This window comes from Glycine soja, chromosome 12 (genome assembly GCF_004193775.1).
Source record: "Glycine soja cultivar W05 chromosome 12, ASM419377v2, whole genome shotgun sequence".
Taxonomy (NCBI): Eukaryota; Viridiplantae; Streptophyta; class Magnoliopsida; order Fabales; family Fabaceae; genus Glycine; species Glycine soja.
In genome coordinates this window covers 28,719,827-28,744,208 of record NC_041013.1, presented here as the reverse complement: position 1 = coordinate 28,744,208, position 24,382 = coordinate 28,719,827, and positions in this window count along the sequence as shown.

Sequence of the window (24,382 nt, the reverse complement as noted above, 5' to 3'; positions counted from 1 at the left end):
GGATCAAGAAGAACCCATATGCAATGCCTATGCAAAAGACACAATGCGGGAATGTACACAGTATGACAATATTTACCGAACATAAGCAAAAGGGTATATGATACTCATGCATGGCAGTGTGAAAAATGGCACGCAGCGTGTTTGCTCCATGCCCCTATTTAAGGGACCTATAAGGGAGAGAACTAACTAGGCTTTTAGCAATAAACCCCAAGGTAGTTATATCTCTCTTGAAGGTTTCTAGAGGTATCATCCCCTTTGAAGAACATATTGCAGCAGTAGGGACTACTAGCAACAATAAGTTTTCAAAGAGAAAAGCTCTAGATGAGGGTTCACTGTAATCAAGCAAGTCGGAGACCTAGCATGATCACAGATTCACCTCCACTCCTTATGTTCCCATGAACCCGGGTATAGGGCCCTTTTTCACTCACAGTGTGTGCAAATAGTGTTGGTGTTTGTGTGCATCAAATGAATAAATATTTTACTTCATGCATACATTTTAAAATGCACTAAAAGCAACAAAGAGTTTATATACACAAGAACATAATGAAAGGAACCAACAAAGGGGTAAGTCACGGTAAAACATTGCACAAAATTAAATGGCCTAACTCTCTAAAAACAGTCCCCAGTGGAGTCGCCAACTGTCGCAACCTACCCTTCGGCGGGAGGGCGACGCGTGACTCGCGGGATGCGTGTTCCACGAAAGGAATACGTGCGGAGTCGCCACCAACGTTTATTTGAGGAAAAACGTCGGAAAAACCGGAAAAGACGCGATCTACGAACTTTTTAGTGAAAGGTTCGGGAGTTGTATTTACGCACGGGGAAGGTATTAGCACTCCACACGCCCGTCCCAAGGGACGGCAGCCTTTAATCGAATGTGCAAACATGACTTTGATTTTTATGTTCCCTTTTATGTTCTTATATCCTTTATACCCTTTTTATATTTTTTTCTCTTTTTGTGGTCGACAAGGGTGTTTCCCTTTGCTCCTACGTATTCCTCAATTGGGATGAGAAAATCAGACCTACGTAGTTCTTTCTTATCAAGTGATTCTTTTTTACTTTAAGAGGTGATCATTTTAAGGCGTTGGACCTTAAAAATGATCCATTTTACTTAGTGAGAAAATGAAATGACAAACTTCAAAAGCCTATTTTTATGGACGAGCTTGACTAGGCGAATTGATTTTAGCCTTTAGTTTCACTTTAGTTATTAATCAATTCGATTAAGAATGAGAAATCCCAAAGAGAAAACGTCCCATTGATTTTCCGCTTTATTTTACTAAAAGATGTCTTTTTGATTATTATATTATTTTTCACCTCTTTTTGATTTCCAACGTGGTTACGGCACGACCGAACGGTCGGAATTTATTTTAACCGAAGTTAATGGATAATACAATTCAAACGTTCGGTGGAAATTTATTTTATTTTTAAGTTAAGCGAGAAATGACTTAAGTAAAATGGCTTAAGCACGTCAACAGGGGGTATAAAAAGTAAACAAAACGAGAATAAAAATGCACGAAACACAATGTGGACCACTACGGGTACATAGAATGAATCGAAAAGCTTGGTTCGAGGTACTTACCCGTTGAAGATCGAAGAACGATGAAGAACGAATGAAGAACGTCGAAGAACGGTTGAAACCTTTGCGAGATTCCTCACGGAAAACGTTACGGAAACGTTTCGGAAGCGCCTCGACTTAGATTTTCTTCACGGAAACAATTTTTCCAAGCAAATTCGAAAGAGAGAGAAGTGCCTAAGGGGCTGAACCCCTTCCTTCTTCACTTCCTCCCCTATTTATAGCAAAATAGGGGAGGTGGTTGCCGCCCAGCTCGCCCAGGCGAGCAGGGTTGCTTCCTCCAGAAGCAACCGCCTTCTGGAGGAATATTCTAGAGGGCCCAAGTGGGCCTGGGTGCTATTTGCACCCCCATTTTTACTAAGTACACCCCCCTCTGCTGTTTTTTGGTGATTCTTTTTTCGTAAAGTTACGGAAACTTACGAATTTCGTAACGATACTTGTTTTCTTTCCGTAATGTTACGGAACCTTGCGGATTACATAATCATCCCCTTTTTGACTTACGGAATGTTACGGAACCTCACTTAATTATGCAACGATGCTTCCATTTGATTTCTGGTGTGTCACGGAAACTTACGGATTGTGCATCAATATTTTTTTGGTTTTTCGGCATGTCCTGGAATTTCACAAATTGCCTAATGATGGGTGCCAAGCACCTCACGAGGACCAAAGAATGGTCGCACGTCATCGAGCAAAGGTCCCCGGACGAAATTAGGGTATGACAGTAGGGGTTTGAAAACAAAAGGTAAAAGAAACTATGGTTGAAACTAGCCAAAATAAAAACTAAAAGAGGTGTGAAAGATAAGGTAAAAACTAATTGGTAAAAGGCAAGCTATCTAGGTGGTTTAACAATGGAAGGTAAAGGAAATAAGCTGTGAAAGTAAGCAAGAAATGTAAACTAGGCGAATCCTAAGAGTGTTTGGATGACCACATTTAAGGTTCCCAACAAAACACTCACAATCCTAAGGATAAATTGCCTAAAATTATTACACACAAATGGAAGTAGGGTGACCTATTGGACGCTCCCAACTTACTTCCAATGAAAGGCCTTTTTGTTACAAAATTTGAAAGCAATAAAAGTAAGTAAATTGTCAATTACAAAATTACAAAAAGGTCCTCAATTTTGGTGGTTGTTCTCTCTTGGGTGATTAACTCAATTTGGGGTCCAATAGCTCTTAAGGTGGTTTTCCCCTTGCTTCTTGACTCAAATTCTTCAAGGGATGGCACCAATCCTCCTTTTCAATTCCTTATATGGCAACTCACAAACAAGAAAACAAAGAGACAAGTAATAACCAAAGACCAAAAAATGAAATGAAAGTTAAACCAATATAGTTTTAACAAGACAAATTTTCAAGGATTATTCAACAATTAAAGCAATGAAAAGCACATAAAAGCAAGCTAGGACTCAAAGAGAAACTTAGAATGGCTCTAGAGTAGAGTAAAAAAAACTAAAATAAAAAGACTCAAGAAACCGCTAGTTTTGGAACTTTTATTTCACACTAATTTTCAATTGAAATTTCAGAACTAGGATTGGTATAAAATAGGCACCAATTATAGAACAAATTTTGAGCCAAAACAACAAGCACACTTCTTTTTCACTTTTTTTTCTTGGACACTGATTTTTCTTCCAACTTGTGTGATTTTTATTATTTTTTAATTTAATCAAAATTGCTTGGTTCTTTTTTCATAATTTTGGTCCAAATGTATAGAAAATTCAGTAAAAATTTCAGCTCAAAAAACGTAGTGACCAATTCCCAGTAATTTATACAAGTTCGTATGTTCAAGCTGCCAGCACCAGCAATTTCAACCTAGAAATTAAGAGTAGTGTTTATGTTGCTTAAGGCTTGGATAGTTACAATTTATGTTTGTTTATGCTCAATTATCTTGAATAACAAAATTCAAGAGAGCTTAAGACTTATTTTGATTCAAAAATCCAGTTACAACTCAGCACCACAACTCAACTTCATCATAGGCATCATGTAGGAAACTTAGAAAACAAAAAAAAAAAGAGTTCAACAACAAGACTACTTCTAGGAATTGATTTAGAACATGTTATGAACTAAATAACATGCATGAATTAGACTCAAAATTCAAAAGATAGGCTAAGAATGACAAGAATACATGAACAAATGTATCCACATTTCAATCAACAAAATAAAAATTCAACACAATCTTAGAACATAATGTGACAATTACTATGACTAAACATGACTCTAAGACAACATAGATTAAGTTATTTACACTTAGATTTTTGTATTTTTTTTCTAAGCAATATTTTGGAAGAAAATTTCTATCTAAGGTTCAGCACAAGAATATTATGAATGAAAAATGATAGAACCTAAAATCAGCACAAAAACATGATTCAAGAGTAGATCTACAAAATTTGAACCATAGAAATGCAAGAACAAGTGTAGATCTAAGATTTAATAGGTTTATTTTTTTTTGAATCTACTCTAAACAGCACCAAACCACAAGACAATGCAGGATATACATGGAGAATAAGATGAAGAACAAGGAATTAAAGAGAATTCACCGAACAAAAAGATAGAGGAAGCAAAAGAACATCACCTAGATGAAGATGTTCTTGATACCACATGATGTAGCTCCATTGGAGCTTGTAGGCCTAATGATGTGTGTCGCAACATGCCCTTTTGCGGGCGTGCGAGGCGAGGCTCACGGGTGCGCTTTCCAAAGGAGGAAAGATGCGTGGAGTCGTCACCAACGTTTATTTGTGGAAAACGTCGGAAAAACCAAAGGAAACCGGTCAAAACGAAAATTCTAAGTTCGGGAGTTGTATTTACGTTTGAGGAAGGTATTAGCACCTCTCACATTTGTCTCAAAGGACAACAACCTATTTTTTAGAATTTTGAAATTGTGTTATCTTACCTTTTGATTTCTTTTTATTTTTGAGGTCGACAAAAGCGGGGCTCTTGATCCTACGTACCGTCCATCGAAAAGGAAATCAGACATACGTAATTCTTTTTTTAAGAGTGAATTAAGCGATTCTTTTTACTTGAAGGGTGATCATTTTAAGGCGTTGGACCTTAAAAATGATCCATTTACTTGATAAGGAAAACTGATATGATAAACTTTCAAACCCTTTTTAGTGACTTTTTTGTGGACGCGTTTGACTAGGCAAGTTGATTTTAGCCTTAGTTTCACTTTAGTTATTAGTCAATTCAATTAAGAATGAGAAATCCCAAAGAGAAAATGTCCGATTGATTTTTCGCTTCATTTTACTAAAAGGTATTTTTTGATTATTATATTATTTATTTTACCTCTTTTTTTATTTCCAACGTGGTTACGGCACGACCGAACGATCGGAATTCATTTTAACAGAAATTAACAGATATTACAAATCAAGTGATCGGTGGAAATTTATTTTATTTTTTGATTAGGCGAGAAATGACTTAAATAAATGACTGAAGCACGTCAAAAAGGGGTACGGAAAGTAAATGAAAACGAGAATAAAAGTACATGAAACAAATGGGGATCACCACGGGTACATAGAATGAATTGAAAAGCTCGGTTTGGGGTACTTAGCAGTTGAAGATTGAAGAAAACAAAGAACGAACGATGAATGTCGAAGAACGGTTGAAAATCTTCGCCTAATTACCCACGGAAATGTTACGGAAGCGCCTCGGCTTGGATTTTTTTCATGGAAACAATTTTAAGAGAATACGAAGTGCCAAGAAGGCTAAACCCCTTTCCTCTTCACTCCTCCCCCTATTTATAGCAAAATAGGGGAGGAGCTTGCCACCCAACTCGCCCAAGCGAGCAAGGTTGCTTCCTCCAGAAGCAACCGCCTTCTGGAGGAAGAATCTGGAAGGCCCAAGTGGGCCTGATTGCTATTTGTATCCCCTTTTTTACTAAATGCACCCCCTTTGCTTTTTTTTTGTGATTCTTTTTCGGTAACGTTACGAAACTTTACGAATTTCATAACGATACTTATTTTCTTTCCGTAAGGTTACGAATCCTTACAGATCATGTATTTACTTTTTTTTAGCTTTCGAAGAAGTTACGGAAACTCACAGATTGCGCAACAACACCTCATTTTGGTTTCCGCCACATTACGGAATTTCACGGATTACGTAACCCTGCTTCCTTTTGATTCCCGGCACGTCTTGGGACTTACATATTGTGCAACAAAGGGTGCCAAGTATCTTGAAGCGGCCAATCAAAGGTTGCATGTCATCAAGTAATAATCCCCGGACAAAATTAGGGTATGATAGTTGCCCCTCTTTACTTACCTTTTATCGGAGATAAGAGGAAAGCAAAGATAAGACACTGATTTCGTCCGTCTTGCCCTTTCCGTGATTAGTCTATGACGACTCTCGTCTCTACTCCTTCTTTTTTCTGCACAACACAAAACAAAATACAAACAACAATAATATAATATACATATATACATGTTTGGCGAAGGAATCAATCGGGAAAATAACAAAGACCACATTTCCCAGTCAAGAGGATCCGCACTTGACGGTGGAGGACACATGAACAGCGCTAGGAAATCAATTTATGGGGCTCCGAATAAAATGCAAGAATGGAGAATTGCACTAGGCAATCACTACGCATGGCTCCAAACTCGTTGGTGGAGGAATCAATCAGGAAAATAACAAAGACCACATTTCCCAGTCAAGAGGGTCCGCACTTGACGGTAAAAAACACATTGGAGAATGGAGGATTGCATTAGGCAATCACTACGCATGGCTCCAAACTCGTTGGTGGAGGATGCATGAATGACAAATCAATTCATGGGGCTCTGAATAAAAGGCGAGGATGGAGAATTGCACTAGGCAATCACTACGCATGGCTCCAAACTCGTTGGTGGAGGAATCAAACGGGAAAATAACAAAAACCACATTTCCCAGTCAAGAGGGTCCGCACTTGACGGTAAAAAACACATTGGAGAATGGAGGATTGCACTAGGCAATCACTACGCATGGCTCCAAACTCGTTGGTGGAGGAATCAAACGGGAAAATAACAAAAACCACATTTCCCAGTCAAGAGGATCCGCACTTGACGGTGGAGGACACATGAACAGCGCTAGGCAATCAATTCATGGGGCTCCAAATAAAAGGCGAGAATGGAGAATTGCACTAGACAATCACTACGCATGGCTCCAGACTCACGGGTGGAGGATGCATGAACGACAATCAATTCATGGGGCTCCGAAAAAGGTAGTTGGCAGGACCGAATGGTCCACCGGTTTTTTTCCACGTAAAAAGGCAAACATGCTTTTTGCAAAGGAAAATAAATCATTTGCGAGGGCACCATATCTTAGAGAAACAACATACTCATGCCAAGGATAATCTTCCTTGTACCCGAAAATGAAGGGCAGGATGTCAACATTTAGCTTTTAAATGAACATTCAGGGGAAACATCGGGTTAAGCTGGAACTGGGAATGAATCACTCATAGTGTATAAGAACTCACACAGGCAAGTGTTTCATTCTATTCCCAAACCATAACTGCACCATGACTTTATTTTGCACACGATTTCCTATCGAATCAGAGATCAAACGTACAATCACGGATCAATAGGATTTTCTCGAGGGTAGTGTTTTTGGAGAGGAAGCTGAGTGTTTCGGTCTTTTCCTTTTATGTGGGGCGGGATATCGCCAATCGAGAATGACCTTGAATGGCAATTCGAAAGGAAGAGACACCAAGAAAAGGGTTTTCCTTCGCCGGCAGTCACTTACCTTGCCGAAAATTTATCTGGTCTGAAGATTTTCCGTTCCCTTTCTTTCATTGATCGAGAATTACTCTGTTTTCCTCCGATCTTTTCCCTTTTTACTTCCTTTCGATCTTCGATCGGGAATCCTTCTTTTTCTTTCTTTTTTATTGTTCTTTTCTTCGTTTTCATCTTTTTCTTTTTCTTTCTTTCCATTTCTTCTTCTCCATTCCTTTCTTTGGGAAATCAGGTTTTAGCATTCTATTTGCTTTCCCTTGAGGGGATTCTGCTATCCTTTGCTTCGAGGGAGAGGATGAGGGTTCTTTTTATAGGCCAAGGTCCAAAATAGTCTAAGGTTGTGTCTCAATGGGGGCTTTTATCGTGGGAGCCCGATCTTGATATCCGGGGCAAAACAAATTTGGGTGTCAAGGTGTCGGTCTCGGGCCGAACTTCCATATTATTCCACAAGGCACGCGCGACAATGATGATTTGGAAACAACGTGCAAAATTAGTCATGGCCATAGCCAGGTGGGTACTCAAGCATCCCTTTTATGGCATTGTGATACTACAGTTGGGAATTTACACAAACAGACCCAATGTTTCCAAATTATGTTCTTTCATTAGTTCAATGGATTCACCCGTTCTTATCTCGGTTATTCAGGAAAATAAACTCTTAGCGTCAGTCCCTTGTTTCCAGAAGATATGTTTGCTCTCTACGAATGATTTATGCTTTCTAACTATAACATGTCAACCTTCAACGTCTTCCTTTTTTTTGTTTCATTTTTATATTCACAAAACTATACACCCATGGCCCTCTATGAGGAAAACTTTTCTTTGTACATCTACATTCTTATACATGACAAAACTTTTTCTGTACACGCATTGGAACTCTTTCTCTTTACGTCACACGGTCTATATACAAACCCTATTTACGTTCAAAGATTTTTTTCGTTTTTCCCAACACACACCTATGGTTCATACAAAAGTTTCTTTATATACACTCGTTGCTCACGCACACAAGGATTTCTTTTCACACATTATTTACACACGCAAAAATCCTTCTATACACATTTTCCTTCTACATTCATATATGAGAAACATTTTTCTTTTTCTTTATATACGTAGACATTTATTCACAACGCTTCTTTCTTTTTATCATGATTTTAGTTCATTTTTTTATTTTGGACAACGTTCCTAAATGAAAAATTCTACGCGATTTCGGAACTTCAACAAACACTATTGACAACAACAAAGTAAATACTAACGTAACAGTTCAAACGACATGTATGCACAAAACAAAAGTCAATCAAAACGAAACCAACGTTAGTCCCTTAGTTAAACAAAAATAAAATGATACGTAATAGGAAAAAGAGGAAACATAAACATAACATAAAAAGAAATACAGATCTAGGGATCTCCCAATCATGTGGCTCTGCTCCCTCCCAAGAAATCAAGCACATCGGTCATCTCCTCGTCCTCGCGAGCCTCATCTGCCTCGCCGGGAGCCTCTACGGGTGCCTCCCCTGCCTGGGCCTCAGGCCAATCTCTGGGCCATGCGACCTTTGCCCTAAACTGATCCGGAGTAGGGCATGGAAAAGAAGTAAAACCCTGGCTCTACAGACTGAGGCTCAGCTGGTAAAGACAGTCATGGGTCTGCACGTGTGCCCGGTGGTTGGCCGCCTGCTGGCGAACCACATGCCGTAAATACTGCTCCGAATCAAATGACCCAGCTGGACCAGCCTGATGAGGTGGCGGCGCCTCTGCGGCCTGTGTTGCATCACCCTGGGCCGGTCTCTGCGTGCAATACTTCTCAATAAAAGCCTGGGTGATGGGTGGCTGAATCACCTTGCTAGGTGCGACGGGGACTCCGAACAACTGACAGAGTCCTGTGATCAATGCGGGAAATCCCAGGGCCCTATTGGACTTATCCGGGTCCAAAGGGTGCCTAGTCAGCGCCATACCTGCAAATAGATAAATGGCATCAGCGATCAACTGAGCCACGTGAATGCTCCTCCGTGTCAGGACGATGTACACCAGCTGACACTTCGGCAGGGGGAGGTCGGAATTATGATCGCTGGGCTGGATGTTGCTGAGCAGCAACGTCATCCATATCTGGGTCAGGGTGGTCATGTTGTTGCGCATGATCCGCACCCGTCTCCCAGCAGCTGTCCGGGCAAAATCCTGCCCCGGTATACACAGCAACTGAGCGATGGCCTCCTCATCAAACCCATCGGCCTGGTTCCTCCTCTGGCCATACTCGCACTCCTGGCCCTCCTCCAACACTAAAGGATATCCTAGAAACTGGCTGAGGGCATCCGCATCGAAAGGGATCCACTGACCCTTCACCCAAGATCGCATATCTCGCACACCCTCCTCTGTAGGCCAAGCATTGGCATAAAACTCGAGGACTATGTCTGGGTCGAACTTGGCCATGGGGGTAACCAGCAATGCCCACCGCCGGCGAACTATCTCTTCCTGGAAGTCGGTATACTCGTCGTCCCTGAGCTGGACGCGTCTCTCCCGGAGGAATGACCATCCTTTGATGGCCTCGAAGCGCTGCTGGTGCTCAGCGCTCCTAAAAAGATGGTTGTCATAATCGGGAGCGGAACTCATGCACACGTTTAATGTAACAGATTTATGCATAGGGGTATGTGTAAAATATCCTACTATTTATGTCAATGTACAAGGACATCCAACACATTCTAGTTACCATACATATATATGTATTTTTGAAAAGAACACACATTCTCATGCTCAAGGCACTGCGTCAAAATTCACACCTAATCACATCCTAAATATTTTTCTATCACAAACTACCTACACATATTTGAAGCACATATGATAAGACTTTCATTGTTTCACTCACATTTATTTATATGCATATTGGAAAGCTAATTACGTCATGCACATACTTGCATTTAAAAAGGGAATTCCATGCCATCATACATTCATTTAGGAAGCGACCTCTATTCATTTAGGAAGATACTCATTCACACTTTGCAAGGAATTTCATGCCATATGTTCACATATATACACACCATTGAAAGGTGTTTTCCATGCCACCTATATTTACACACATATTTACATACCATTGTAAAGTATTTTCCACACTACCTAGGTGCAAAGTACCCCTCATGGGGCAGCCCAAATTCGAGTAAAAACTCTCACAAGCAAGTCCTAATTTTCATGCCTTCCTACTTCCAAAACCAAAAGTTAGGTTCTTAGGCATAAGTATGTTTCCTTGCATTGAAGCTAAGAGCTTGGGTTCCTAAGCTTGGAATTGCATTTGGGCACCCATTTCGAATCCCCTATGCTGTCCCTATATATGTAAAACAGTCCCACAATCCCAATTTTTCAAAATCACATTCCTATGTCATTGGGGCATTTCACCGAGCACTTGGTGGGCGCATGTTTAGACATAAATTGCAAGAGAACGGGGGCAATGTGGCATGCCCCATTGCTTCAAAATGCAACATAGGCCTAGGGCCATCTCACACAAACCCTTAACTCAACAAAACAAGCATGGATTCAGATGTGAATTGCTTCACGAATTTTGCAAAAAATGAGCAACTAACGCACCAAAACACATCAATGGAGAGCCAAATAACCAAGGGAAATTGCACTTACTTATGGGGAGTGAATTAAAGCGTAAAAAGGGAAGCAAAAACTCAACAATGGAAACTTGGGGGCTGTTGTTCTTGTAGTTCCCGTGAGCTTGGGGGTTTTTGAAGTGAGGGGGAAGAGTTTCGGGTGAAGAAAACGTTCCCCCTCCACCCCTTTATATTTTCGTACAGGGGTTGCTCGCCCAAGCGAGCTAACCTGTACTTTTTTGTTTTTTTTTAGGGGAAACATTAACCATGCCTCCCCCCCCCTTTATGGGTTAGCGTTTGCCTACTCGAACCTACTTAAGTTAGAATCAGGCGTGGATTACTTATTTAAAACAAACAATAGTAATAAATACTGTGAATTCAAAGGATACTGGGCTGCCTTGTAGCGACGTTCTCTGCTTGTCTAGCGCCGGGAAGGGACAACGATCGGTCGGTCGTGACCCTATCCCCCATTTGCATCCGTCCCTAAGTACCTGCAAGTAGGAAACAAACAATGTGCGGCCAATCACGACCGGGTCATCGTCTTACCTTGGTTGATTTCCAGCCGTCAACTTGTCTCGACTTCTGACCGTGGCCTAAGACGATTCTGCCCCGGTTACCACAAGATATGCATGTGTATGTGCATGCATGAATGTTTCTAATGCGATGATTTTCTTAGTGAAGGCTGGTTAGGCTCAATTTTAATTAAGCGTTTGGGGCACCCCATGAACCGAGCGAAGAGGGCTCAGGTTAATACAAACTAACACAAGGTTTAAAACTAAAGTGAGGACTGAAGCCTCACCCATCTTCACTTTCTTTAAAGAAATGAGACAATTACAATGAATGGGAATCCCTGGAGGAAACCATGATGAACAAAAAACTCAAAAATAAAAGAACATGCAACGGTCCTCTCAATTGCCTCAGACTTCAAGTGTAATATCGCTTAATGACATCGGAGTTCACGGACGAGGGTAGCTCCTCGCCATCCATGTTGGTGAGTATCAGAGCACCCCCAGAAAAAGCTCTTTTCACAACGAAAGGTCCTTCATAATTCGGGGCCCACTTGCCTCGATTATCCTTAACAGCGTGGGACATCTTCTTCAGCACAAGGTCCCCCTCGTTGAACTTGCGCGGGCGTACCTTCTTGTCGAACGCGTTCTTTATCCTTCGTTGATACAGACGCCCATGGCTCATGGCCGTCAAACGCTTACCTTCAATAAGGTTGAGTTGGTCGTAGCGTGCTTAAGCCCATTCTGACTCTTCTAGGCCTGATTCCGCTATTATCCTCTGAGAAGGAACCTCTACCTCAAATGGGAGTACTGCTTCCATCCCATTAACTAAGGAATACGGCGTTGCCCCAGTAGAAGTTCGTACCGAGGTTCTATATCCGTGCAGGGCGAAAGGCAACATCTCATGCCAATCTTTGTATGACACCATCATCTTCTGAACAATCTTCTTAATATTCTTATTCGCGGCCTCTACAGCCCTATTCATCTTTGGCCGATAAGAGGTGGAATTATGATGCTGGATCTTGAAATCCTCACACATTTCTTGCATCATTTTGTTGTTCAGATTGGTGCCATTGTCAGTAATGATCTTCCTAGGGAGTCCGTATCGACAAATCAGCTCCCTCTTTATGAATCTGACCACCATACTTCTCGTGACATTAGTATAAGAAGCCGCTTCGACCCATTTGGTGAAGTAATCTATCGCCACAAGAATGAAGCGATGACCATTCGACGCTTTGGGTTCGATGGCCCCAATGACATCTATTCCCCACATGAAAAAGGGCCAAGGGGCGGACATAACATTCAAAGGATGTGGCGGAACATTGACATTGTCCATGTATGCCTGACATTTATGACACTTCCTTACATGGGCGCAACAATCGCTCTCCATAGTGAGCCAGTAATAACCGGCCCTAAGGATCTTCCTGGCCATAGCATGCCCATTGGCATGTGTCCCAAATGAACCCTCGTGGATTTCCTCAATCATGAAGTTTGCCTCTTTGGCGTCTACGCATCGTAGGAGGGTCATGTCATGGTTTCGTTTGTACAGGATGGTACCACTTACAAAGAAGCTAGTAGCCAATATCCTTAACGTTCTCTTGTCATTGTCAGAAATCCCTGGTGGATATTCTTTGTTCTCAACATATTGCTTGATATCGAAGTACCACGGTTTCCCATCCCGCTCTTCCTTAATCGCACAACAATACGCTGTCCTGCCCTGAGATCTGAATTCGATGTACGGCAGATCCCCATGTGGGGCAAGTTAAAACATGGATGCCAGGGTGGCTAATGCATCGGCCATTTGATTCTCTTCCCGAGGTATGTGGTGGAAAGAAATGTCGTCAAAGAACTCGGCTAACTTCAAGATGTGAGTTTGATAGGGTATCAGCTTTGGATCCCTAGTTTCCCATTCTCCTTTCAACTGGCGTATCACCGAAGCCGAGTCTCCGTACACTTTGAGCAGCTTTACATCAAAATCAATAGCCGCTTGAACCCCAAGAGCGCATGCTTCATATTCGGCCATATTGTTGGTACAATCGAAACCTAGCCTGGCCGTGAAAGGAATACATTGATCATCCGGGGATACAAGGACTGCCCCTACCCCATGACCCAAAGCATTAGATGCCCCATCAAAGCAAACAATCCATTTGTCTATGTCCTCGTGCGTCCGCTTCTCTTCGAACAGGGCCATGATATCTTCATCTGGGAACTCAGGGTGCATCGGCCGATAATCCTGGAGGGGCTGCTGGGCCAAATAATCTGCCAAGGCGCTTCCCTTTACCGTCTTTTGGGTGACGTACACGATATCGAATTCAGATAGTAGCACCTGCCACCTGGTATGGCTGGTTTCTCAAAGATGTATTTCACGGGATCCATTTTGGAAATAAGCCACGTGGTATGGCTGAACATGTACTGCCTAAGCTGATGTGATGCCCATACCAGAGCACAATACGTCCTTTCCAGCATTGAGTAATTCATCTCACATGCGGTATAATTATTGCTTAGATAGTAAATGGCTTGTTCTTTTTTCCCAAAAACATCATGCTGACCCAACATGCACCCCATAAACTCGTCCAACACGGTCATGTACAGGAAAAGAGGTCTTCCTGTTACAAGTGGCATGAGCACCGGGGGGTTTGCAAAACTCTGTTTGATCTTCTCGAAGGCCTCTTGGCAGTCGCTGTTTCACAGGACCGCCTGGTTCTTACGTAAAAGCTTAAAAATGGGCTCACATGTAGGGGTGAGTTGCGAGATAAAGCTCGCGATATAATTCAACCTGCCTAAGAAACCTTGAACCTGCTTCTCCGTGCGTCGTTCTGGCATTTCAAGAATGGCCTTCACTTTCTCGGGATCTATCTCTATCCCTTTCTGACTTACGATAAAACCCAGCAACTTCCCCAACTTTACCCCGAAGGTGCATTTGGTTGGGTTTAGCTTTAGTTGGTATTTCCGCAACCTTCCAAACAGCTTACGCAGATTGACAAGGTGTTCGTCCTCAGTCTGAGACTTGGCAATCATGTCATCTACGTAGACCTCTATCTCCTTATGCATCATGTCATGGAACAATGCCACCATGGCACGTTGATAGGTTTCCCCAACATTTTTTAGCCCGAAGGCCATCACTTTATAGCAGAACGTTCCCCATAGGGTGACGAAAGTGGTCTTCTCTACATCTTCGGGTGCCATCTTTATTTGATTATACCCTGAGAAACCATCCATAAACGAGAAAAGGGCAAAGTTTGTTGTATTATCTACCAATATATCAATGTGTGGTAGAGGGAAATTGTATGTAGGACTGGCTCGGTTTAAGTCCCGATAGTCTACACACATTCGCACCTTGCCGTCCTTTTTCGGGACCGGGACAATGTTGACCACCCACTCTGGGTATCGAGCTACAGCTAAGAAACCCGCATCGAACTGCTTTCTTACTTCTTCTTTGATTTTTAAAGACATCTCGGGCCTCATCCTTCGTAACTTTTGCTTAACTGGGGAAGACCCAGGATTCAATGACAATTTATGCTGCACAATGTCAGAGTCCAGACCGGGAATGTCTTGGTATGACCATGCAAAGACGTCTTGATACTCTTCAAGAAGGGTTATCAAGCCTTGGGGGATAGGTGCGGTCATACTGGTTCCTACTTTTACTTCTTTCCTTCCCTCTCCAGTCTCTAAGTTCACCAGTTCGGTTTGTTCTTGGTGAGGCTTCATTTCGCGTTCTTCCTGAGTGATCAACCTCTCCAACTCTGGTGAAAGGACGTCCTCTTCCTCTTCTTCGTTCATCATTTGGCTTACATCTCGGTCGAAATCGATCGTCAAACCCTCGTCTTTAGGATCCTCAAAGAATCGACCCTCACATCTGTACCAATCAAGACAAAAGAAACAAAAACATGCAAAATGATATGAGAAAAGGTGGGACTGCAAGAACAGATGAAACAAGATCTCTTTGTTTATTTAATAAGGTAGGTTTAAAAAAAAAGCAAGAGAGAAAGGAAACTATAGCCTCTAATTACATTGAATCAGCGGTATAGACCTCTGACTAGCTTATCACGCGCCAGTTCCCCACTTGGGAAACGGGATGGCATGGTTGCACGAAATTTGGCGGGTCTTGAGGGAACGCCTCTCCTACTGCGGCCACCTCTTCCTCGGACATCATTCCGGCACTGGCGAAACACTGGCTAATGCGGCCGGGCCATGCCCTATCCGCCCGAAGTCTTGACGGCACATTCCTCCTTCCCGGCATCCCAGGTTCATACCCCAATCCATTTTTGTACATATTTCCCCTAATATCGACTATGTCGGCATTCCCGAGGTCGTCCTTGCCTAGACCCATTCCAGGCTCAAATCCGTGCTTGAGCATAACCCGTGCCACCATTATGGCCGCGTTGGAGAGAGAAGGTAGCAACGAACTTGGTTCCACAGAGGTGCAAGTCACCACCTCGAAGGATTGGAAAGCTGTTTCCAATGATTCTTCCGCCGCTTCTACGTATGGTGCAGAGGAGGGGCAGCTCACCAACATGTCCTCTTCACTCGATACTATCACTAAAAGACCACCAACTGCGAACTTTAATTTCTAGTGAAGCGTTGAAGGGACCACTCCCAGCGCATGAATCCTAGGTAAAGCCTTGTTGTGTCCTCTCCCCTCAACGGGAATCTCTTCTTCCACAAACGCGATATAATTATTGGTGGTTATATGATTAACAATGCCTTCAAAACCCTTTACTAAGATATCGTGTGCTACATGGGCATCGTTGAGGACTTTTATCAACAGCGCACGATGAGGCTCGGAGTTTATGAGCAGTTCAAGCAAAGAGATCCTTGCTGGAGTTTTATTCACTACCTTAAACTCGCTTTGTTGGATGAGGCGAAGGAACTCGTGAGCCTCTTCCAAAGTCACCGTCTTTCCTTGAAGACCCTCTTTCTTTTCAGCCCCTTTTACCACCGGAGGATCCACTTCTTTTGAAGGGGTGGCTACGCCTGTGGGCTCTTGGACCATGGGCGCTTTCCCCTTGGAGGGCAACTCCGCCGAGTGAGGGGAAGCGAACACCCGGCCACTGCGAGTTACGCCACTGAGGCCGGTGATGTTGGTCACCTTGGCTGACAGGGAGTCAACTTCGGTTGCAACTCTTTCTCCAAATGCAATAGGGGTATACTTCCACAGAACGACCTTATTGCTTTGATATGCAAACGACGTCGGCTTGGGCGCTGCCCGGGAGTATATGGGCGTGGAGTCGGTCCCTTTCCTAGTAAAACATATTACTAGGGCTTTAGGGGTTGGGGGAACCTTCTTTTCTTCCGACTGCATGCAAATTTGTGGTTCTTCCTTCCCTCCTTTGGACACTTCAAGCTGCCCCCAGTCCATGAGCCGCTGAAGCAATTCTTCCACCGCGGGACTGGTTTCCATGTCGTGTGACTCCCCAAGGTGAAACAAACATTCGTCCCTTTCTTCTCCGCCACGGGAGACCATGCACGCCGCTTGCAGCGATTGGTAGATGAAGCGTCTAGAAGTAGCCACCTCTCCTAATCTCTTTGCCCGCGATGGCCAATCCTTTTCGATGGCGTTCACGCTAGCCCCTCCATGACTTGCTAGTGGGTTGGTTTTAACATTTGGGCCCTCCTCTTGAAACGATAGCTAGCCGGCATTAATTAGGTGCTGCACCTTATACTTGAACGGGATGCAGGAGTCAATGTTGTGTCCGGGAGCTCCACTATGGTACACACACTTGGCACTCGGGTCGTACCACTTGGGGTATGGTGGCTGGAAGACCCTCCCGGGTATGGCCACCACCATATGATTCTCCAATAATGAAGGCCATAAATCGGAGTATGCCATGGGAACAGGAGAGAAGTTATCCTTCGGGGGTGGGCGTTGTGCATTATTATAGCTCGCGCCGGGGGCTGTATTATTGACTGGCCGGAGAGTGGCTGGAGCTGTGCGTTGGGCCGACGTTCTTTCTGCTGCGGGTGGTCCTTTTACTTGAATCGGGAAGGAACTCCCGGCTCGGATTGAAAAGTTCGGGGGCTTAGGCTGGTATGAGCTTTGGATATTTTGGGGTGCTTTCATCCATGTTGGGGCGGAGGTGACCGCGTGGGTATATCCTTCCTTTTTCCTCGCGCCCACCACTGGGGCTCTTCTGTTGTTGTTGGGGGCCGTGTTGGAGGCATATTCAAACTTGCCTTTTCTTAGTCCAGATTCAATTCTTTCTCCGGCGAAGACGAGATCCGCAAAGTTAGCTGGCATATAGCCTATCAGCTTTTCATAGTAGAACGTGGGCAACGTATCTACCATAATTGTGATCATCTCCCTCTCCATCATGGGCGGGACGACTTGGGCTGCGAGATCTCTCCACCTTTGGGCATATTCTTTAATGGACTCATGTTCTCGCTTGGTCATACTCTGAAGCTGATTCCGATCGGGAGCCATATCCGTATTGCATTGGTACTGCCTAATGAAGGCAGTTGCCAAGTCCTTCCATGACCGGATCTGGGAAACTTCCAGATTGGTATACCATGCCACAGCCGCTCCGGCCAAGCTGTCTTGAAAGAAATGCACCAACAGCTTTTCGTCCGCAGAATACGCCCCCATCTTTCGGCAATACATCCGAAGATGCCCTTTCGGACATGTCGTCCCTTTGTACTTATCAAAATTCGATACTTTGAACTTGGGAGGGATGACGATGTCAGGCACAAAACATAGGTCCGCTAAATCCAAGAACGGGTAATTGTTGAGGCCCTCTACCGCTCTTAGCCTCTCTTCAAGTGAATCAATCTTTCCCTTATCTTCTGCGAAGGGAACGGATTCTTTTACGGGTGCGGGTGAAGACGGGACATGGCGGACTATGTTTGGTTGGGGTAATTCATGGGGGGCTGGATCCTTGAGGGGAAGCAGAGGGCCTAGATGGGCATCTCCTTCATCATCTTCTTGCAGGGGGTAGTCGGCATAAGGGGGAAGTTGCCCCTCGAAGGTAGGGGCTTGGCTCAACTCTTCCGGAGCGGCACGGGGAGTGAAGTCTGGAGGCAAGCCATAAGGGTAAGCTTGCGGACTATACCTCCGACCGAATACCGTTGTGTTTCTATCTCAGCCCAAGTTTATTGCGGGCTGTAGCACCGGTTTCGCTTCCCTAACTGCATTGGAGCGTGTCGCCGTGGCATTATCCTCTATAGTTTTCTGGAGTTTTAGCATGGCCTCCGTGATAGAAGCCATTTGATCTTTTAAGGCCGATAGGTCGGCCTTCATCTGTTCTTGCACGCCCTCTTCATTGTCCATTTTTCTGGATCGAGTGTTATAGGGGTGCCTTTGTGCTTTCTTAGTTATGGTGAATTCCCTAAAGAAACAAACAACGGTGAGTACGCCACCAAAACATGAATATGCCAATGAATGATTGGAGCACTTGGATCCACCTTAAGGTTTTTTAGATAATGTGATGAGTTCAAAACTTCTCGTTTTATAAAAAGAACAAAGCTTTCATCTAGCCAAGATTATAGAAAAGTGTTACAATAGAACCTAACGGTTTCTATTTATTATATGGGCCATCAAATCTATCATGTGTTGACAGTAATTGATTAGCCCATGAATTTCCTCGGGGGCTGTACACACTTCGGCGATGGCTTTTGCTTTGGCTAGTAGTCGCGAGAGGTCTTGACTTCCATTCAAGGTCAAGGCGAACCTATCCATCCACATAGTCGCTTCTTGATGCAATGCGTCAATCACCCTCCCTCTTGCTTCCTTTTCGGCGTACACTTGTGCGAAATCCTCTACTAGCTTTTGTTCATGGGTCACATACTGGTTTAACTCTTCCTTATACTACCCTATGATAGCTAGCATGCTTTGCTCCGTGGCTTCCAAGTGTTGAGCCAAACTCCTCTTGGATCTTGCGCAAGCAGCTAACTCTTATTTTAAGATCATGCCATGCACCCGTGACTGGTCTCTTTCCTCTCTCTGGAGCTTGAGCTCATTGTTGCTACCCCACAAAGCTCCTCGGAATTTATCTCGGCCATGTTCCTCCTTGCAGGCCCTTTTGGTTTCTTGTTCAAGGGCTCTTGCAGTGGCCGCGTTTTCCTCTCGTAACTCGGTGCACTCTTTCCGGATGTTGGTAGCGGCTGACTTGAACTTTTCTTTGGCGAGTCTTGCCTTCCCTAGCTTTAATTTTAGAGCTTGGACTTCTTCATCTTCCTCCGGAGCTTCGAAGTTCTCCTCATTGATAACTTTCAACTTGGGGAGCCAATCTAACCCTCGCGTATGAACTCTTAGCCATCCATGGTAACCACCGATGACGCCATTACGGATGCCCCTAAGCTCTTTGTCTTTCCTCAACAGACTTCTCCACGCCTGGTGGACTCTTTGTATCACCTTGAGACCTTGCGCGCCGAAATCTCTCACAAGGAAAGGCGAGAGGCTCTCTTCCGTTGGCGCTCCTCTCATGGGGTACCCTAGCTGTCTTATGGAAAGTGCGGGATTATAGTTAATACAGCCCCTCGTCCCTATCAACGGAACATTAGGGTAGTCCCCACATGAGAAAAGAACTCCCTCTTTTCCTTCCTTCCATCGAGGAAACCAATTGATCGCGCTGCCTCCTACCCTAGCCAAGTGTTGGTCCCAATCAACTCTTCTTTTTTCGACGCACGAGCGATAACTTTGAAGCGGACACGGATGTCTTATGTCTTGTTGGAATAGGTGCAAAACCAACCACACACAGAGAGCGAGTAAGCAACAGACAATCCGTGCGCTGTTCTTCTCGCAGCTTCGGTCAAAGGTATCGAATAAGTCCGCCAAGATAGCCACCACTGGGCTCTCCTTGCTATGGTGATATGCAAGGAAAGCATCGATCACGGCTAAGTCCACCAAGCCGTCCACGTTCGGAAAGAGGACAACCCCAAAAATCAGCAAAGCTAGTATATCAACAAACGGGACCCACTTCTCTTGGTTTGCCATATCCCTTGCCTTGCCTTCCAAGTATTTCCGCGGCAGGCCCACTACGCCATTCCGAGTTTGCTTCATGCGATCCAACTCTTTTGCTGAATCTCCAACCACAGCTTCAATCTTACTCAAGGAGGGAAGAAAACCGGAGAAAAGGTACGGTTTTCTTCCCCCAAGAGGGCATCCTAATATCTCCTCAAACTCTTCAACAGTCGGCACCATTTGGAAGTCCCCAAACGTGAAGCATCTCAACGGCTGGTCATAGTATTGGGCGAGGGACACAACAGCTTCCGTAAATACCTCCGCTGCGGTCAAATCTAGAATCTTTCCGTACAATTTGCGGAAGGCTTGCCTTTGGAGAGGTCCCATCAATCGTCCCAATTCCTTAAGGCTGGTGACATCTAGACCCTTAACCTTGACTTGATAAAATCTTTTTCCATTTTGATTTGTCCCCATCATTTACCTAAAAAAGGGGTGGATCAAGACTCCGATATGAATGATGCAATGCGTATGCATGAAACAGAAAGAAAACAAAACAAAGAGATAATTTACATATACGAGACCGGAAAGGTCCATCTTTTTAATGCTACGTTTTAGGCATCATGGCGCCTCAATGTAAGTATTAAAAGGTTACGTATTACACTAAAGAAACAAAATATCACTAGCAAAACTATAATTTAGTGCTATTTGCAAAAAAATGCATGAGTACAAATGGCACGGAGCGAGTTTGCTCTTTGCCCCCTATTTAGGAACCTATAGGACAATATCTAGGGGTCTCTAATCACTACTCCCAACAATTCATAACTCACATGGCTGTTTTCTAGAGGTATCATCACTCAAAATAATAATATTGTGGCGGTATCGAATACTAGCGACAACATATTATAAAGAGAGAAAGCTCTAGATGAGGTTTCACTATTATCAAGCAAGTCGGAGACCTAACATGATGATAGATTCACCTCCACTCCTTAGATTCCCATGAACCCGGGTATAGGGCCCCTTTTTTTACTCAAACTCGTGGGTGCTTAGAATGCAGTGTAAAGAACGTGAAATAGACAATAGTTATTTTACATTTTACACAGTTCAACAAGTGCACACACAAAGTTTCACAATTCCACAATTCCTTAAAATAGGCCTAACTCACAAAAAGTCCCCAGTGGAGTGCCAACTGTCGCAACATGCCATTTTGCGGGCGTGCGAGGCGAGGCTCACGGGTGCGCTTTCCAAAGGAGGAAAGATGCGCGGAGTCGCCACCAACGTTTATTTGTGGAAAACATCGGAAAAACCGAAGGAAACCAGTCAAAATGAAAATTCTAAGTTCGGGAGTTGTATTTACGTTTGAGGAAGGTATTAGCACCTCTCACGTTTGTCTCAAAGGACAACAACCTATTTTTTAAAATTCTGAAATTGTGTTATCTTACCTTTTGATTTCTTTTTATTTTTGAGGTCGACAAAAGCGGGGCTCTTGCTCCTACGTACCCTCCATCGAAGAGGAAATCAGACCTACGTAGTTCTTTTTTTAAGAGTGAATTAAGCGATTCTTTTTACTTGAAGGGTGATCATTTTAAGGCGTTGGACCTTAAAAATGATCCATTTACTTGATAAGGAAAACTGAGACGATAAACTTTCAAACCCTTTTTAGTGACTTTTTGTGGACGAGCTTGACTAGGCGGGTTGATTTTAGCCTTAGTTTCACTTTAGTTATTAGTCAATTCAATTAAGAATGAGAAATCCCAAAGAGAAAACGTCCGATTGATTTTTCGCTTCATTTTACTAAAAGGTATTTTTTTATTAATATATTATTTATTTTACCTCTTTTTTGATTTCCAACGTGGTTACGGCATGACCGAACGGTCGGAATTCATTTTAACAGAAATTAACGGATATTACAAATCAAATGATCGGTGGAAATTTATTTCATGTTTTTATTAGGCGAGAAATGACTTAAATAAATGACTGAAGCACGTCAAAAGGGGGTACGGAAAGTAAATGAAAACGAGAATAAAAGTACATGAAATAAATGGGGATCACCACGGGTACATAGAATGAATTGAAAAGCTCGGTTTGGGGTACTTACCAGTTGAACATCGAAGAAAACGAAGAACGAACGATGAATGTCGAAGAACGGTTCAAAATCTTCGCGTAATTACCCACGGAAACGTTATGGAAGCACCTCAGCTTGGATTTTTTTCACGGAAACAATTTTCCTCAGCAATTTTAAGAGAATACGAAGTGCCAAGAAGGCTGAACCCCTTTCCTCTTCACTCCTCCCCCTATTTATAGCAAAATAGGGGAGGAGCTTGCCACCCAGCTCGCCCAGGCGAGCAAGGTTGCTTCCTCCAGAAGCAACCGCCTTCTGGGGGAAGAATCTGGAAGGCCCAAGTGGGCCTGATTGCTATTTGTACCTCCCTTTTTACTAAATGCACCCCTCTTTACTTTTTTTTGGTGATTCTTTTTCCGTAACGTTACTAAACTTTACGAATTTCATAACGAATCTTATTTTCTTTCCGTAAGGTTACGAATCCTTACGGATCATGTATTTACTCTTTTTTAGCTTTCGAAGAAGTTACGAAAACTCACGGATTGCGCAACAACACCTCCTTTTGGTTTCCGCCACATTACAGAATTTCACGGATCGCGTAACCCTGCTTCCTTTTGATTCCAGGCGCATCTCGGGACTTACATATTGTGCAACAAAGGGTGCCAAGTATCTTGAAGCGGCCAATCAAAGGTTGCATGTCATCAAGTAATAATCTCCGGACGAAATTAGGATATGACAATGTACCATCATTTTCTTCTATTTCTTAAACCCTTTTTGCACCATTTTAATTACTGATTAGTCTTAATTGTCAAATTAATTAGGCAATTTTATTATTTGGGCTCATTCAGCTAATTTGATGTTTTTAATCTAATTTCAGGAATCAATGAAACATTGGGCTTAATCCGGATTTTGGTTGTGGACTTGAAGAGGGCAAATAAAGCAGCGCTTACTTTAGTTGATTTCTAATTAGGAGATTGCAATTTTATTTTATGTGGTTCAGTGTTTATTTCGTTTTGGGCCAGAATAATGTAATAGGGCCCAGTTACTTTGAGTGACTCTTTTTAAATAGCAGCCTTGGGATTCGTGCGAGGCTATTCTGTTAGGCTATTTAGTATTCAGAGCATTGTTTAGGGTTTTACGTTTTGCTGTTCTAAGGCTATTATCACGTAATGCAATTTTCCATTTTCTGCTTCTAATTACAATTTCGTTTTTGTTTCTTCTTCTGCTTTCATTTAGGTTTGTTTCATTTATGTTTCTACTTCATTTACGTTTCTGCTTTTAGTTTCATTTACGTTTTCTGTTTGAATCTATGGAAGGCTTAATATTCTGGTCTTGTTTCCTTTTGAGGATGAAGCTCAACTCTCTTCTAGGTTTTCTTTATAATGTGGCTTCCTGGCAGTTTTCCCTTCACGAGTTAACCCACATTCGTTAATATTAATATGTGCACGCTTCGTGTTTGATTAATTGCCTCTGAGCCTAACTTGCGTTCATGCTTAATGGACGAAGGGTTAACTGGTGTATGTGTTCCCTAATCACGTATTGACAGCCCTAAGTTGATTTTCGCTTAGTAAATTGAAATAGGGTTGGATTAAGTGGTTAACTGTTAGGGACGAATTCTCCATAACCCAGGACAAGAGAATGGCTTCTGGATCAAAGGAAACAGCCCATTTTTAATATTATTAGTTTCGTATTCCAGTTTACTTGTTCTGTTCTTTAAATCACAAAACAAACAACCCCCCCCCCAATCGTAACTGTTACTGCAAGTATATTATGAGCATTTGGTTTATCATTGCTCGTTGGGAAACGACCTAGGATCACTTCCTAGTTATTGCATTTTCATGTTTATTTGATTCGGGTACGGCCTCGATCAAATTTGGCGCCGTTGCTGGGGAGCAGTGTCCAAAGGTTCATAATAGCTAGTGTCGTGTTAGTGTTTAATTATTTCGTGTTTTATGTTTAATGGTTAGTGTTGTGTTAGTTTGTGTGTTAGTGTAGTTTAGTGTCCTAGTATTTTGTTTAGTGTGTGTTCTATTTTAGTTTTTCTGTTAAGCGCTTCCCCTGTTTCAGTTTTGGGTGTTTTGCTGTGAATA